The sequence below is a fragment of the Scyliorhinus torazame genome, chromosome 7, assembly GCF_047496885.1.
Source record: "Scyliorhinus torazame isolate Kashiwa2021f chromosome 7, sScyTor2.1, whole genome shotgun sequence".
Taxonomy (NCBI): domain Eukaryota; kingdom Metazoa; phylum Chordata; class Chondrichthyes; order Carcharhiniformes; family Scyliorhinidae; genus Scyliorhinus; species Scyliorhinus torazame.
The window spans coordinates 311,891,435-311,907,531 of NC_092713.1; the positions used below are offsets into that span (position 1 = coordinate 311,891,435).

The 16,097-nt window shown below is 51.3% G+C and overlaps 2 protein-coding genes across 3 annotated transcripts in view; both read left to right on the forward strand.

Annotated features, from left to right (window-relative positions):
* Window positions 1–16,097, forward strand: part of LOC140427200 (protocadherin alpha-C2-like) — a 224,294-nt gene that overhangs the window by 81,569 nt on the left and 126,628 nt on the right. The gene's annotated exons all lie outside the window — the stretch shown is intronic.
* LOC140427201 (protocadherin-10-like) overlaps window positions 1–16,097 on the forward strand; it is a 34,486-nt gene that overhangs the window by 2,901 nt on the left and 15,488 nt on the right. The window lies entirely within an intron of this gene.

The window sequence follows — 16,097 nt, forward strand, 5'->3', positions numbered from 1 at the left end:
TAATGAAGGCAGCAGGAGGGAAGGAAAGGCCAAACCAGGAGATCATATTGTAATCAACGGCTGCATTATATCAAGTTGTAAGAAGTGGAACTAAATCGCTATCATACCGGATAATTGTGGCTGTTGTCTTCGAGGACTTGTGAGGAGATGATATAAGAGCATAATACCATAAGACATAGGAGCGGAAGTAAGGCCATTCGGCCCATCGAGTCCACTCCACCATTCTATCATGGCTGATTTCAACGCCATTTAGCCGCTCTCTCTCCATAGCCCTTAATTCCTCGAGAAATCAAGAATTTATCAACTTCTGTCTTAAAGATACTCAACGTCCCGGCCTCCACCGCCCTCTGTGGCAATCAATTTCACAGACCCACCACACTCTGGCTGAAGAAATTTCTCCTCATCTCTGTTCTAAAGTGACTCCCTTTTATTCTAAGGCTGTGCCCCGAGTCCTAGTCTCCCCTGTTAATGGAAACAACTTCCCTACGTCCACCCTATCTAAGCCATTCATTATCTTGTAAGTTTCTATTAGATCTCCCCTCAACTTCCTAAACTCCAATGAATGTAATCCCAGGATCCCCAGACGTTCATCGTATGGTAGGCCTACCATTCTTGGGATCATCCGTGTGAATCTCCGCTGGACCCGCTCCAGTGCCAGTATGTCCTTCCTGAGGTGTGGGGCACAAGATTGCTCACAGTATTCTAAATGGGGCCTAACTAATGCTTTATAAAGCTTCAGAAGTACATCCCTGCTTTTATATTCCAAGCCTCTTGAGATAAATGACAACATTGCATTTGTTTTCTTAATTACGGACTCAACCTGCAAGTTTACATTTAGAGAATCCTGGACTAGGACTCCCAAGTCCCTTTGCACTTCAGCATTATGAATTTTGTCACCGTTCAGAAAATAGCCCATGCCTCTATTCTTTTTTCCAAAGTGCAAGACCTCGCACTTGCCCACGTTGAATTTCATCAGCCATTTCTTGGACCACTCTCCTAAACTGTCTAAATCTTTCTGCAGCCTCCCCACCTCCTCCATACTACCTGCCCCTCCACCTATCTTTGTATCATCGGCAAAATTAGCCAGAATGCCCCCAGTCCCGTCATCTAGATCGTTATTATATAAAGAGAACAGCCGTGGCCCCAACACTGAACCCTGCGGGACACCAGTCGTCACCGGTTGTCATTCCGAAAAAGAACCTTTTATCCCAACTCTCTGCCTTCTGCCTGACAGCCAATCGTCAAGCCATGTTAGTACCATGCCTCGAATACCATGGGCCCTTACTTTGCTCAGCAGACTCCCGTGAGGCACCTTATCAAAGGCTACTAGACTCTGCAACTTCGCTGGTAATCCAGAGACTTCGACAAATAAAGTAGAGAACGTGAGAGCACATCAAAAAGTGTTAGTTGACGAAATTGCATTCCTTAAAAATAAGTATGGAAATGAACAAACAATACACTGTTTACAGCTATAATATCCATCTAACAGATGAAACGTTATTTTTTAAAAACATTCTCATTACTCGTCTCCTTCCGGGGAGAATAGACCTGGTGGCTCACACGACAGGGACCCCGGTTCAATTCCGGCCATAGATCACTGTCTGTGTGCAGTTTGTACATTCTCCCCGTGTTTGGGTGAGTTTCCTCCGGATGCTCCGGTTTCCTATCACAGTCCAAACATGTGCGTGTTCGGTGGATTGGTCATGCTAAATTGCCCCATAGTGTCCAGGGATGTGCAAGCCTCGTTGTGGGATTGCGGGGATAGGTGGGAGTGGGTATGGATAGAGTGTCATTCGAAGGATCGCTGCAGACTCTATGGGCCGTCTGGCCTCCTTCTGCACTGTAGTTCTTCTATGATCCTATGATAGACACTCTCCACCAGGTATGACTTACTTGAGGCTCGAGACCTACAAAGATGCATTTTACTCTCAACTTCCATGTTGTCGTGGCCCAGCTAATCAATCAGCCAGGTTTACTAAGGATAGGAACTGAAAAGTAAAAGGAAATCGTACAATACCTCAAACGTTCCACATCATTTTGCTGACTGGAACTTCAGTTGTGCTCCTGTCCTCCAAATAATTCATTTGATTAGCCTAGATTCTTGTCTGGCAAATTTTATATCGTGTCAACTTAGTGGTTAATATATACTGTGAATAGGTGAAGCCCCAACACCCAGATTCACATTTGAAAGTTCTGTCCATTTTGCATGCTTTTACTTTTATGTTGTCCCATGTATACCTGTACTCCCCCCCCCCCCCCCACCCCCCGATATTAAATGCTACCAAAGCCACTTAAGCCCACACCTCCGCCCCATACCCGTAACCCAGCAATCCCACGCAACCGCTTTGGACACTAAGGGCAATTTAGCATGGTCAATTCACCAAACCTGCACTTCTTTGCACTGTGGGAGGAAACCGGAGTACCCGGTTGAAACCCACGCAGACACGAGGAGAATGTGCAGACTCCGCACAGACAGTGACACAAGCCGGAGCTGTGAAGCGACGGTGCTAACCACTGTGCTCGTGAGGACAGTTAATTTCCTTTCCTGAAGGATATTATTAAATCTCTTGGGGTTTTAGGACAATTCCTGATTAGACCATGATGACTATTACATTTTTTAAATTGATATTTGAATCCATGCCCTCAGAGCATTATATTGGTCCTCTGAATCACGAGTCTCGGGACATTACCACTACACCATATTGGCACAATTAAAATCTAAAGCAAGGATTCTGCATTCCGGGAGGTGAGTGTTGTGTCGGGAAGATATTAAACTTCGGCAATGTAATTCGGTAGTGTCAATACCAAAGCACTGTGCTTGTATAAAATGTGGAAAGAGGGTGAGGCATGAGCAGTAGTCTCAGTGAGTAAGGATGCAATCATTTAAAGAATGCAATCATTTATATTATGAGAGTGGGTACGAGAGTCAACGGTGGAGACTTCGAGAGTGAAATTAAGACATTTAAAAAGGATTAGAACTGGGATTTAAGTAAAACAACCGCCGCACCACAACCTCCCGCCCCACCCACTCCAACTTCGTCATTACCACCAGTAGCACGGCCAGCATCAGAAGCTGAGATTTCCTAGTCGAGGTGAATGTCAAGTGTGGCAAGCATGAAGCAAGTGCTGTAGTGGTCTTGTTTGGTGATTTAAACTTTCATATATATTGGTTCAAAAGGACCAGCTGATGATAGGAATAGGGCGAGTTTCTCGGAGAGAGTACAGCATCGTTTTCTGCAATAATATGTCAGAGAGGTAAGACGCGGTATGTCATACAACCTTTGGTAAAGAACCAGATTTAGTTAACACGCTAATGGTGTATGAAAATGTACTTCGTAACCATCATAACATGTTCAAGTTAAAAAAAAGGCCTATACAGTCGAAATCTGCAACGGTTCCAAATGTAGGTAAATCTGGCACAGGTGTTATAAGAAAAACACTTTTCGCAGTAGACCGAGCAAACGCATTAGCCAGCAAAACGAAGTAAGAACAGTGGGAAATGTTCAAAACGTTTATTACTGTCATACTGAACCAAGTAAAAAGTCTTAAAACACCAGGTTAAAGTCCAACAGGTTTGTTTCGATGTCACTAGCTTTCGGAGCGCTGCTCCTTCCTCAGATGAATGAAGAGGTATGTTCCAGAAACATATATATAGACAGATTCAAAGATGCCAGACAATGCTTGGAATGCGAGCATTAGCAGGTGATTAAATCTTTACAGATCCAGAGATGGGGGAACCTCAGGGTAAAGAGGTGTGAATTGTGTCAAGCCAGGACAGTTGGTAGGATTTCGCAGGCCAGATGGTGGGGGATGAATGTAGTGCGACATGAATCCCAGGTCCCGGTTGAGGCCGCACTCATGTGTGCGGAACTTGGCTATAAGCTTCTGTTCGGTGATTCTGCGTTGTCGCGCGTCCTGAAGGCCGCCTTGGAGAACGCTTACCCGGAGATCAGAGGCTGAATGCCCTTGACGGCTGAAGTATTCCCCGACTGGAAGGGAACATTCCTGCCTGGTGATTGTCGCACGATGTCCATTCATTCGTTGTCACAGCGTCTGCATGGTATCGCCAATGTACCATGCTTCGGGACATCCTTTCCTGCAGCGTATGAGGTAGACAACATTGGCCGAGTCGCACAAGTATGTACCGCGTACCTGGTGGGTGGTGTTCTCACGTGTTTACAGATCCAGAGATGGGGTAACCTCAGTGTAAAGAGGTGTGAATTGTGTCAAGCCAGGACAGTTGGTTTACAGATCCAGAGATGGGGTAACCTCAGGGTAAAGAGGTGTGAATTGTGTCAAGCCAGGACAGTTGGCTTCAGCAGTCAAGTGCATTCAGCCTTTGATCTCCGGGTAAGCGTTCTACAAGGTGGCCTTCAGGATGTGCGACAACGCAGAATCGCTGAGCAGAAGCTTATAGCCAAGTTCCGCACACATGAGTGTGGCCTCAACCGGGACCTGGGATTCATGTTGCATTATATTCATCCCCCACCATCTGGCCTGCGAAATCCCACCAACTGTCCTGACTTGGCACAATTCACAGCTCTTTACCCTGAGGTTACCCCATCTCTGGATCTGTAAAGATTTAATCACCTGCTAATGCTCGCATTCCAAGCATTGGCTGGCATCTTTGAATCTATCTATATATATGTTTCATTCAACTGAGGAAGGAGCAGCGCTCCGAAAGCGAGTGACATCAAAACAAACCTGTTGGACTTTAAACTGGTGTTGTAAGACTTCTTACTGTGCTCACCCCAGTCCAACGCCGGCATCTCCACATCATACTGAACCAATGCATACGTCCAAAGGACGAGAGCTTTCTGCGCTTCCGCACTTTATGTTTTACACACATTTCCGCCCCATTTCTCCTGGTTTTATTAATTGACATATTTGGACCATTAAAAGTGGAATATGACTTTAGTGACAAGAATAAAAATGCAGGCCTTGGACACATTGCTGTGGAAGAGAGTCGGCTACTTTTGAAGTGATTATGGACATCAAATTTTCAGTGATGTAAAAATTCTGAGGCTGCACTGTGAAGTAAAATCGATAAGTAGGCCACCTCAATAAGTGAATGCAAGATGCATTTGTCTTAATGAATTCCGTATTTAGACATCTGGAGGAATATGAACACGAGTATATTGAAATGATTTGAATTGCAGAGGTTGCATTGCATTAAGTACATGGCAGACCTGGATTTATATCAGAGCAAAATAGGGTGGTGAAAGCGTTTGAATTTTCTCCTTCAAAGTGATTAATTATTGGCTTGATTTATGTACAATCTGATGGTTGGTGGAGTGCTGGAGAGAAAGCTAAAATGTGCGACGTGAATTGAAACAGTGACTGAATTACTTGCCTCGGGAGCGTGTTATCTCGTGTTATAACGGTGTGTTAGATGAATAGTCATTTATCAAGTCATCGCTGGACACACATATGCATCGAACATTTTGAGATTAGCAATTACCCTCAGGCACAGTTATTGGCCGGCAGCAGCTACTCTGTTGCATCTCCAAAGGACACACGCTGCATTTATGGACTGTAAGACGTCTTACAACACCAGGTTAAAGTCCAACAGGTTTGTTTCAAACACTAGCTTTCGGCTCCGAAAGCTAGGGCGCGATTCTCCACTCCCACGCCGAAGTGGCCGCGCTGTCGTGAACGCCATCGAGGTTCACGATGGCGCGGAACGGCCCCGGTCCCGACCCATTCAGGCCCTGACAATGGGCCAGTATCGGGGCCGCGTCATCTACACGCACCAGGCCTTGTCGCCTGTGTAAAAGCGGCATCGCATAGATGACGCGGCCGGTGCCGCATAACGGGCATCATCCGCGCATGCGCGGGTTGGCCGGCGCCAACCCATGCATGCGTGTTTGCCATCCTCTCTAAGTCCGCCCCGCAAGAAGATGGGGACGGATCTTGTGGGGCTGCGGAAGGAAGGAGGTCCTCCTTCAGAGAGGATGGCCCGACGATCGGTGGCCACCCCACATTCCAGGTAAAGCCCGGTGCAGGATCCCACCTCGCCCCCCACAGGCCGCCCCCCCCCCCCCCCCCCCCAGCATTCATGCACCGCTCACAACTGCAGCAACCAGGTGTGGACGGCGCCGGGGGAACCCGCCGTTTTGGCCTGGCTGCTCGGCCCATCCGGGTCTCAGAATAGCGGGGGTGCCAGAGAATCGCCATTTTCGGTGTCTCCGGTGATTCTCCAGCCTGCGGCCCGCGAAACTCGACCAGGCCATTCCCGCCGCTTGGGTGAATCATGGGAGGGCGTTGGACCGGCGCCCCCGGCAATTTTGGCAGCCCAGGCGATTCTCCCAACCGGCGTGGGAGTGGAGAATCGCACCCCATGTGTTTGAAACAAACCTGTTGGACTTTATCCTGGTGTTGTAAGACCACTGTGCTCACCCCAGTCCAACGCCTGCATCTCCACATCATGCATTTATGGAGACACGGAGTCCATGCCGCACTCAGAGAGCGATTATGTGATCCAGTTCTTGCATGAAATGATATTGGGAGGGATTCTCCATTTGCCGACGCCAAAATTGGGAATGCCGATTGGGGGCAGAATCGGTTCCGACGCCAAAAATGCGGCGGGTGCCGATTTGACGTCAGATCGCTTTTCTCCGTCACCCCGACCGCTGCATTCCAGAACACAAGTACAGTAGACATCGTTTGCATGTCATTAGCGGGCCCACCCTGTATTCTCCAGGGCCTCCTCGATTTTCAGCCTCTAGTGCTGACTTGTGCAGTTCACTTGTGCTTTTAAAAGTGGTGATTGCTGAGGGAGAGGGACAGGATGTAGGACCCGGACAGGAGCAAGCGGGGAGGGGCACTGGCTGCGGGGGGCGCCTGCCAGGGCTGGTGGAGCGGGGGAATTCGGGAGAACAGGCCGAGTGGCCGGGTCGACCCCCCCCCCCCCAACCCCCACAGACCACCATTATGGTGGCTATCTTGCTGAGCACCCTCTGATCACCCACCTTGGCCCCTGGTTCTGCAGAGTGCACTGGCCATATGGGTGCACCCACCTCCGACCCATGCACCACCCCCCCAAACCACCCCTCCCGTCCCTGCCCCACATCACCTGGCCACCAACCACCGGCGGCCCACCCAGTGCAACACCCGCAGTAGCCACTGGTGAGGGCAGTGCCAGGCAATGGTTCCCCTGGCATCAGGGATGGGCCCCAGGGCCAGAGGCCCCCATGGTGTCGGGTACTGACAGGGCCAGGAGTGCGGGGAAGAGAAGGGGAAATGACGGGGGCAGAGCCTACAAGCCAACCGGGACCACCATGTACCCAGTGGACCTGGTTGGGCAGGGGGTATGCACTATGTTAACCTGTGGAGCTTCCACCCCCTGCAGACAATGGATATTGGAATACAAAGAACAATGGTGGTCTTCCTGTTAGCCACTGCAGCCCTGGGAGATGCCCTGGAGCTGTACGAGCAAGGGCTGCTTGAGGAGGAGAAGGAAGCTGCAGCAGTTGAGCAGGCAGCAGCAGAGCGTGCAGCAGAGCAGCTGGCTGGTGGCAGCCAGCCAGGTTGGTCATCTGGCTGCCCAAAGACCGAGGAAGGGGTGCTGCCAAGAAGGCACCGCATGAGGCCTCATGTCTACCGGCACCGAATGTCATTGAAGGACCAGTTGGACCTGTCATGCCTTTGAAGACTCCGGCTGCAGAGAGACAGTGCGGCACATCTGCCAGATGATGGCAAACCTGGCACCACGGGGGAATGGGGGAGGACACCCGCTCCCGGTAGCCGTCAAGTTGATGGTCGTCCTGAACCTTTACGCGATGGGGTCCTTCGAGGTGCGGAGTGGGGACCGGTCCAGGATCTCACAGAGCTCGGTGCACAGGTGCATCCGTCGCATCACAGAGGCCTTAAATGCTCAGGCAGATCAATACATCCACTTGAATGTGGATGGAGCTCACCAGGATGCCCGGGCAGCAGAGTTTGCTGCCATGAACGGGATGCCTGGAGTCCAGGAGGTGATCGACAGGATGCATGTTGCCCCCATGAGCACCGGGTGATGATAGGCCTCTCTCCACCAACTGATAGGGGTTCCACTCGATGAACATGCAGCTAATCTGTGACCATCAGCTACATATCATACATGTCTGTGCTCGGTACCCGGGCTGTGTGCACGATGCCTTCATCCTGTCACACTCAGTGGTTCCTGACAGCTTCGGGAGCACCCATTGCTGAGGTGTTGACTCTTGGGTGACCGGAGTTATCCACTGCGGTCGTGGATGCTGAGGCCTATCCGGAGGCCACAGACTGACGTGGAGACCTGCTACAATGTTGCACATGCAGCGACTAGGGGTGTGATTAAGCGGTGCTTCGGGCTCCTGATGCTGCTGTCCTGGATCGCTCTGGAGGGGCCCTCCAGTAGGATTCTGGGAGGGTCGCCTGCATCATGGCGGCCTGCTGCATCCTCCAGAATATCACATAGTTCAGGGGCAACATGCTGGAGGAGGAGGATGAAGGCAGGCCGTGTCCGATGAGAAGAATGTGCAGCAGGGTGAGGCTGGGCAGGAGATGGAGCCCTGGCAGGCACGGGAGGCCTCACGACATGAGCGCCAAAGACAACGTCCACCGGCAAGGAGGGGTGGAGGGGGGGGGACTCTCTGGGGACACAGCCAACGCATTCCAACCCCATAGTCCCGCTACCCCCCTCCCGCCCCCCCCCCACCCCCCCCCCCCCCGCCTGCAATCCCCTCTGTGACACATGCCTGCCGCACTACAGGGCGTGGGCCCTGGGTTGGCAGTAACACCGGGTCGGATCCAAGGGATGGAGGATTATGACAACCCGCTCTGCGATGAGCTCTGGTGTCCCTCATCCCATGACAACGTCTGACTCCTGCCCTTGGTTACTTTCCACCATCCACTTTGGTGATCCCTGCATGCAAGCTGGCTATTCCATCACACGCTCCCATCGGATCCTTGGCATGTCGGGTGGTGGGGTTGGTCAGCGGTGGGGGAGGGGGAGGGGGGGGGGCGGGGGGGGGGGGGAAGGAGGGGTGGGGAGCATGGGCCACCCACAGAGTCTGCCTATTCCCCCCCTCCACCAACGTCCACCAATCCCCCCCCCCTAGGCCAGCCCAGACAGACAACGCTCACACCCATCAGACAGAGCAGTGAGGCAGGCTCCAACAGTGGTAACAGGTGTTTATTCAACAAATATGTATAGGTTTGTGCCCTGGCCCCTAGAAATAAACTGTGTCCTGCACCCTTTCCAACTTAACTGGTGTCAACTTTTCTGGCCTAACGGCCTTATCGCTATGTCTACGTAAATCCCCAGATGCACAGCAGGGGGGGGGGGGGGGGGGCTGCTGTGATTCCCGCCCTGCAACATGGGTCCCTGTTGGCGGGATTCTTCTGGGCCGAGAGGGCTTGGATGGGCCCATCTGCTGGTCGGAAGTCCCAGGTGGCATGGTGCCACCCTGTTCATTCTGCTGCCCATCAGATGTGCCAGGGACAGGAGAAGGGATCATGAGATGCTATGGTGTTCTGGCATCTCCGCTGCGGGAGTCACAGGCACATGCCCCATCACTGCCTTCTCCCTCGCTTCTCCCCCATGCTACTCCATGGGACGGGGTACGAGTGGAGCTAACCCCTGAGGCTTCCCCGAGACATGGTGTTGTCTGTCATGGAGGCGCACTCTGGTCTCGGCCAGGGTCTGCACACTCACAGCCATGGAGCGCACGGAATGGACCATCTCCATCTGGGATTGCGCCACATCACGCTGCGACTGTGCCACCATCTTCTGGGTTTGTGTCACATCAGCCGGTGGATGAACCATCTGGGACTGGGCCACCTCCCTCTGTGCTTGCGCCATGTTGGCCAGCACCACGGCAATGCCACTGACATTCCCAGCCATGACCTGCTGTGAGTGGGCCACGCTCAGGAGTGCCACTTTGGTTTCCAGGTGGCTCTGGCACATGGACGTCTGTGAGGCGGCAATCTTGTCCCGGGCCTCAGACAGCACTGCATAGACTGCCCCAGGGCTCAGACATGCTGAGCCATAGCCACAATCATCGTCGCCAATGCTTCCACCATGGACACCGCCCATGCGGTGTTGGCCTGGGTGGCACGCACCGTCTCCTGCTGGTACATGTAATTGGAATTCTCCAACTGCACCTCCAGGTACAGTATTCTCGCCGCCAACTCCTCATGTAGCCCCTGGCTCTGCAACTGCATCTCCACAATCGATGGGATTGCGCTTTCCGGAAGATCGAGACCCATCTGGATGGCAGCTAGTTCCTCGGATTGGCCTGCCCTCCGACCGGCCGCCCCCTCAGGTGTCCTTACCTCCACCTGCTGTCCCGATCAGCTGTGTGGTACATGCTAAAGAGTATCCAGGAGTTTCTTCACTAAAATATCAACCGAGATGACTGTGTCCAGGATGGAAGAGGGTGTTGGAAACAACTGTGATGGGAAAGCTGTGTGATCCACCAACCCGAGCTCCGGGGTGTCCTGAAGTCATCCGTGCTCAGCTCATGGGGAGGAGGGGTTCTGGATGAGGCACTGGCTGGTGGTAGTATGCACCAGGTGGACCCGCCCCATCTCCAGCATGTTCTGCAAGACACAAGACAAATTCGATGATTAGGTGGTCGGTGTGGACGTGTGGATGGGGTGAGAGTTGTGTGGGGGTGATGGTGGTGTTGGCATGACGGTGGTGTGGGGCCGAGGGTGGTGTAGAGCTGGTGTTGCGGGGGGGGGGGGGGGGAGGGGGGAGTTTGTCACACGTGTCACAGGGAACCGCAACTAAGCAGGGTCTCATTTTTTGCCCAAGCCCAGCTCCACCTCAGTGGCATCCCTTTCTGCGGGCCGTCAACCACATTCAGCACCCTCTGCTCTGCCATTTTGAGGGCAGCAGGTCCGGCAGTCCGCCTCCTGTCTTCTCGCGCACCCGGCAGTTGATTACGGCCTTGTGCTATGTGGGGGAGGGTGGGGGACACAGAAAAGGATAAGTGTTAGACAATCCGATGCATGCAGCTCAGGGAATGGGCAAGTCACGGTCTCAGTTGCCAGGGCACCCGAACATGGTGGCCGGTAAGGGTACCGGAATGTGGTGCAGGGTTGGGATTCAGACGCTCTCCAGGGGGCTGTAGGGCTATGGGTGTGTGGGAGGGGGATGTGCCAGGAGCACACTGTTGCCTACTCACCATGGCTGCCCTTAGGAGGTCGTGCAGTTTTTTCCGGCACTGCTCGCCCGTCCCAGTGGTGTTGCTCATGGTGCTCACGGATTCTTCCTCCTGCGCCCAGGCACAGCAAACGGCAGCAAACGGCAGCGGCTGTCAGCCTCCTTCAGGGCCAGGGTCCAGGGTCATCTGCCTCTCCACCACCTCACCCAAAATGATTTCCAGCTCGGCATCTATGAATCTTGGGGATACTCCACTCGCTGCGATTTTGCTGGCTGCGATGGTGTAAGTGGGGGGACAATTGTTTATATGCAGTGGCAGCTTGTCTGTCTTTGGGTGTCAATCGCGAATCCAGTGCATCCGGCACCATTTTTCTTTGGGATCGATTGTGTTCCATGTGGCGCCGGTGCTACCCCTTTAACTGTAGCAGAATAGGTCCAGATGCAGTGGCAGTTATTCTGTCGTGAAAGTCCACGAATTCTGCATTGGCATCAACACTTAGCCTCAGAAACAGAGGGCATGATTTTCCACTCCCACGCCGGTTGGGAGAATCGCCTGGGCCACCAAGATTTCCGGGGACGCCAGTCCGACGCCCTCCCGAATTCTCCCAAGCGGCGGGAACAGCCCCGCTGAGTTTCGCGGCCACAGGTCAGAGAATAGCCGGAGATACCGAAACTGGCGATTCTCCGGCACCCCCACTATTCTGAGGCCTGGATAGGCTGAATGGCCTGGCCAAAACGGCGGGTTCCCCCCCCCCGGCGCCATCCATACCTGGTCGCTGCAGTCGTGGGCGGTGCATGAACGCTGGGGGGGCGGCCTGTGGGGGGGGGGGGGGGGGCGAGGGGGGACCCTGCACCAGGCTTTACCTGGAATGTGGAGTGGCCCACGATCGGTGCCCACCGATCGTCGGGCCGTCCTCTCTGAAGGAGGACCTCCTTCCTTCCGCGGCCCCGCAAGATCCGTCCCCCAACTTCTTGCAGGGCGGACTGAGAGAGGACGGCAACCACGCATGCGCAGGTTGGCACCGGCCAACCCGCGCATGCGCGGATGACGCCTGTTATGCGGCGACGGCCGCGTCATCTATGCGGCGCCACTTTTATGCGGGCGACAAGGCCTGGCGCGTGTAGATGACGCAGCCCCGATCCTGGCCCATTGTCAGGGCCTGAATCGGTCGTGACCGGGGCCGTTCCACGCCGTCGTGAACCTCAACGGCGTTCACGACGGCGCGGCCACTTCAGCGTGGGAGTGGAGAATCCCGCCCAGAGAATCGCGGCCCTTTGATTTCAGATATTCAGAGAGATTGTGTCTCAGAGGCAAAATATTTGTTTTTTTCTGAAACCACTCACATCAAAGTTGAGATGCTTGTGCTTTGGAATGCCCATCAGAAGAATTCATTGATGCAAAGCGTTGAAAGGAAAATTCTGAATCAACACCACTGTCTCGAGGGAGAAACACCGAGCACTAACAGCTACCGTAAAAATATGTCCTTCAGCTGTAAGAAATCCTCTGGACAATAATTAGTTTTCTTGACTTCACTTATTACTTGTCCACGTTGATTTTCAACATGATCCTCTGTAGTTTGATATTATTATGCATGAAATGACCGAGGAACTGAAAAGTTGCATCTGTCTTCATGGTGGAAGGCATACAATAACGTCAGGAGAATGAAGGGTCATCAGTCAGGAGTCGTTTCTGGGAAACCTGAAAGGTCTGAAGGTGGATAAATCACCTGGACGAGATGGACCACACCCCAGAATTTTGAAGGAGATAGCTGAGGAGATTGTGTAGGCATTTGTGTTGATCTTTCAGGCATCAGTGGAGGCAGGGAGGGTCCCAGAGGACTGGGAAATGGCTAATGTAACACCCCAGTTTAAGAAGGGAAGGAGGCAGAAGATGGGAAATTATAGGCCGGTTAGCCTGACTTTGGTCACTGGAAGATTTTAAAGTCCATTATTAAAGATGAGATTGTGGAGTACTTGGAAGTACATGATAAAATGGGACTGAATCAGCATGGCTTCGTCAAAGGGAGGTCATGTCTGACAAATCCATTGGAATTCTTCGAGGATGTAACAAGGAAGGTAGGCAAAGGAAAACCAGTGGATGTGATCTAGTTAGGTTTCCAGAAGGTCTTTGACAAGGTGACACGGGTGACAAGGTGACAAGGTGACGCTGTTAAATAAGTTAAGAGCCCCTGATGGTAACGGTAAGATCCTGGCATGGATAGTGGATTGGCTGACTGGCAGAAGGCAGAGATGGGGGATGAAGGGGTATTTTTCAGTATGGCAGCTGGTGACCAGTGGTGTACTAGTGGTCGGTGTTGGGACCACAACTTTTCACGATATACATTAGCGATCTAAAAAAAGAACTGACAGCACTGAGGCTACGTTTGCAGATGATACAAATATATGTAGGGGGAAAGGAAGTATTGAGGAAGCAGGGGGGCTTCAGAAGGACTCGAACAGCATAGGAGAGTGGGTAAAGAAGTGGTACATGGAATGAAATGTGGAACAATGTGAGGTTATGCACTTTGGTAGGAAGAATGGAGTCATAGACTATTTTCTAAATTGGAAAATGCGTAGGAGTTCCGAAGCAGAAAGGGACTTAGGAGTCTTAATTTAGGATTCTCTTCTGGTTAACATGCAGGTTCAGTTGGAAGTTCAGAATGCAATTGTGATATTGGCGTTCATATCGAGAGGGCTAGAATACAAGAGCAGGGATGTATGTCGGTGGCTGCATAAGGCTCTGGCTAGACCCTATTTGTAGTATTGTGAGCAGTTTGGGGCTCATTATCTAAGGAAGGATGTGTTAACCTTGGAAAGGGTCCAGAGGAGGTTCACAAGAATGATCCCTGGAATAAAGAGCTTGTGATGTGACGAGATGAAGAGTGGATCAGGTCTCTGAGCCTGTACTTGTTGGAGTTTAATCGAATGAGGGAGGATCTTATTGAAATTTATAGGATACTGAAAGGCCTGGATAGAATGGCTGTGTTGAGGATGTTTCCACTGGTAGGAGGAACTAGAACCCGACGGCACAGCCCTAGATTGAAGGGACGATCCCTTAAAACAGGAGGAGGAATGTCTTTAGCCAGAGTGTGGTGAATCTGTGGAACACTTTGCTATGTAAAGCTGTGGAGGCCAAATCACTGAGTGTTTTTAAAACAGAGATAGATAGGCCCTTGACTCATAAGGAGATCAACAATTTTAGGGTGAAGGCAAGAGAACGGGGATAGAACATAGAACATAGAAAATACAGCACAGAACAGGCCCTTCGGCCCACGATGTTGTGTCGAACCTTTGTCCTAGATTAATCATAGATTATCATTGAATTTACAGTGCAGAAGGAGGCCATTCGGCCGTTTGAGTCTGCACCAGCTCTTGGAAAGAGCACCCTACCCAAACTCAACACCTCCACCCAACACCAAGGGCAATTTTGGACACTAAGGGCAATTTATAATGGCCAATCCACCTAACCTGCACATCTTTGGACAGTGGGAGGAAACCGGAGCACCCGGAGGAAACCCACGCAGACACGGGGAGGTTAGGTGGATTGGCCATGATAAATTGCCCTTGCTGTTCAAAATTGCCCTTAGTGTTGGGTGGGGTTATTGGGTTATGGGGATCGTGTGGAGGTGTTGACCTTGGGTAGGGTGCTCTTTCCAAGAGCCGGTGCAGTCTCGATGGGCCGAATGGCCTCCTGCTGCACTGTAAATTCTATGTTAATCTATGATGTGCAGACTCCGCACAGACAGTGACCCAAGCCGGAATCGAACCTGGGACCCTGGAGCTGTGAAGCAATTGTGCTATCCACAATGCTACCGTGCTGCCACGGTATGAGAAATATATCAGCCATCACTGAATGGCAGATCAGACTCGCAGGGTCGAATGGCCTAATTCTGCTCCTGTATCTTATGGTCTTAAGGTGTTGTGGAAGTGGCTGTGGATGTGCAGGAGTGCATTTTGCTCTTCTTCTTTTTACATGACCTGAATATGTACGTTTTATACATTTTGGTTATAATTTAGGGTCTTACCTCAGTGAGTATTAGCAACAAATCTGACTTGTAAAATTAAGCGAAATGGTTGACGTATTTATTGCACCTGTCTCTACACAGGGAAATATACATTATTTTGATGAAAAAAAAAACCATGTCGAAGTTTGTCGTCCTGGGCTCATCAGGACAAGAATACAGAGAAAGGGCGAAAGCAACAATCTATACTTTATGGGAGAAGAATGCCGATTGGTTGGGAACGCCCTCAAACCAATCAGCATTCTCTTTGTACGACGTAGAAATTGCTATTTTTCCTTTATACTGGTATTCTTGCAAAGTGTGCTGATGATTACAAGACGCTAAGTTTCGACATATCTCATTTTCAGCAATACATTTTATTAGCAATACCATCTCCCTTTCAAACCCAAACCCTATTATTACAAACTCAGAAGCGGGACAAAGGAAAGAGTCAGTTCGCCCCTTTCAAACTCGTCAGCACACTAGTCTCACACGCCTACATTTTCTTCATAGCCGTGCATTGCGTCCTCTTCAACTGCGAGTCCAATTGCCTTGAGGGTCGTGAAGAATCTGACTGCTTTCAGATGTGACCAGAGCATAGAAAAAAATTAATGAAACGGTTCGGGTTCGAGGACCTTAGTGTGCATCCAATCAGTTTGCTTAACATGATTATTCAGCCATCAGTGGCTGGCCATTCTGCCAGTTAAGACTGCTCCGCCATTGAATAAGATCATGATAATCCTCAACTCCACTTTCCCAATTCATCCTATAACACTTGATTCCCTTACTGATTAAAAATCTATCTCAGTCTTGAACATACTCAACGACCCAGCCTCTAAAGCTCTTCCTCCGCAGTAAAGAATTGCACAGAATCACTACCCTCTGAGCGAATAAATGCCTCCTCACCTCTGTCTTAAATGGCAATTCCTAACTCTGAGATGATGCGCTCTGGTCCTAGGCTC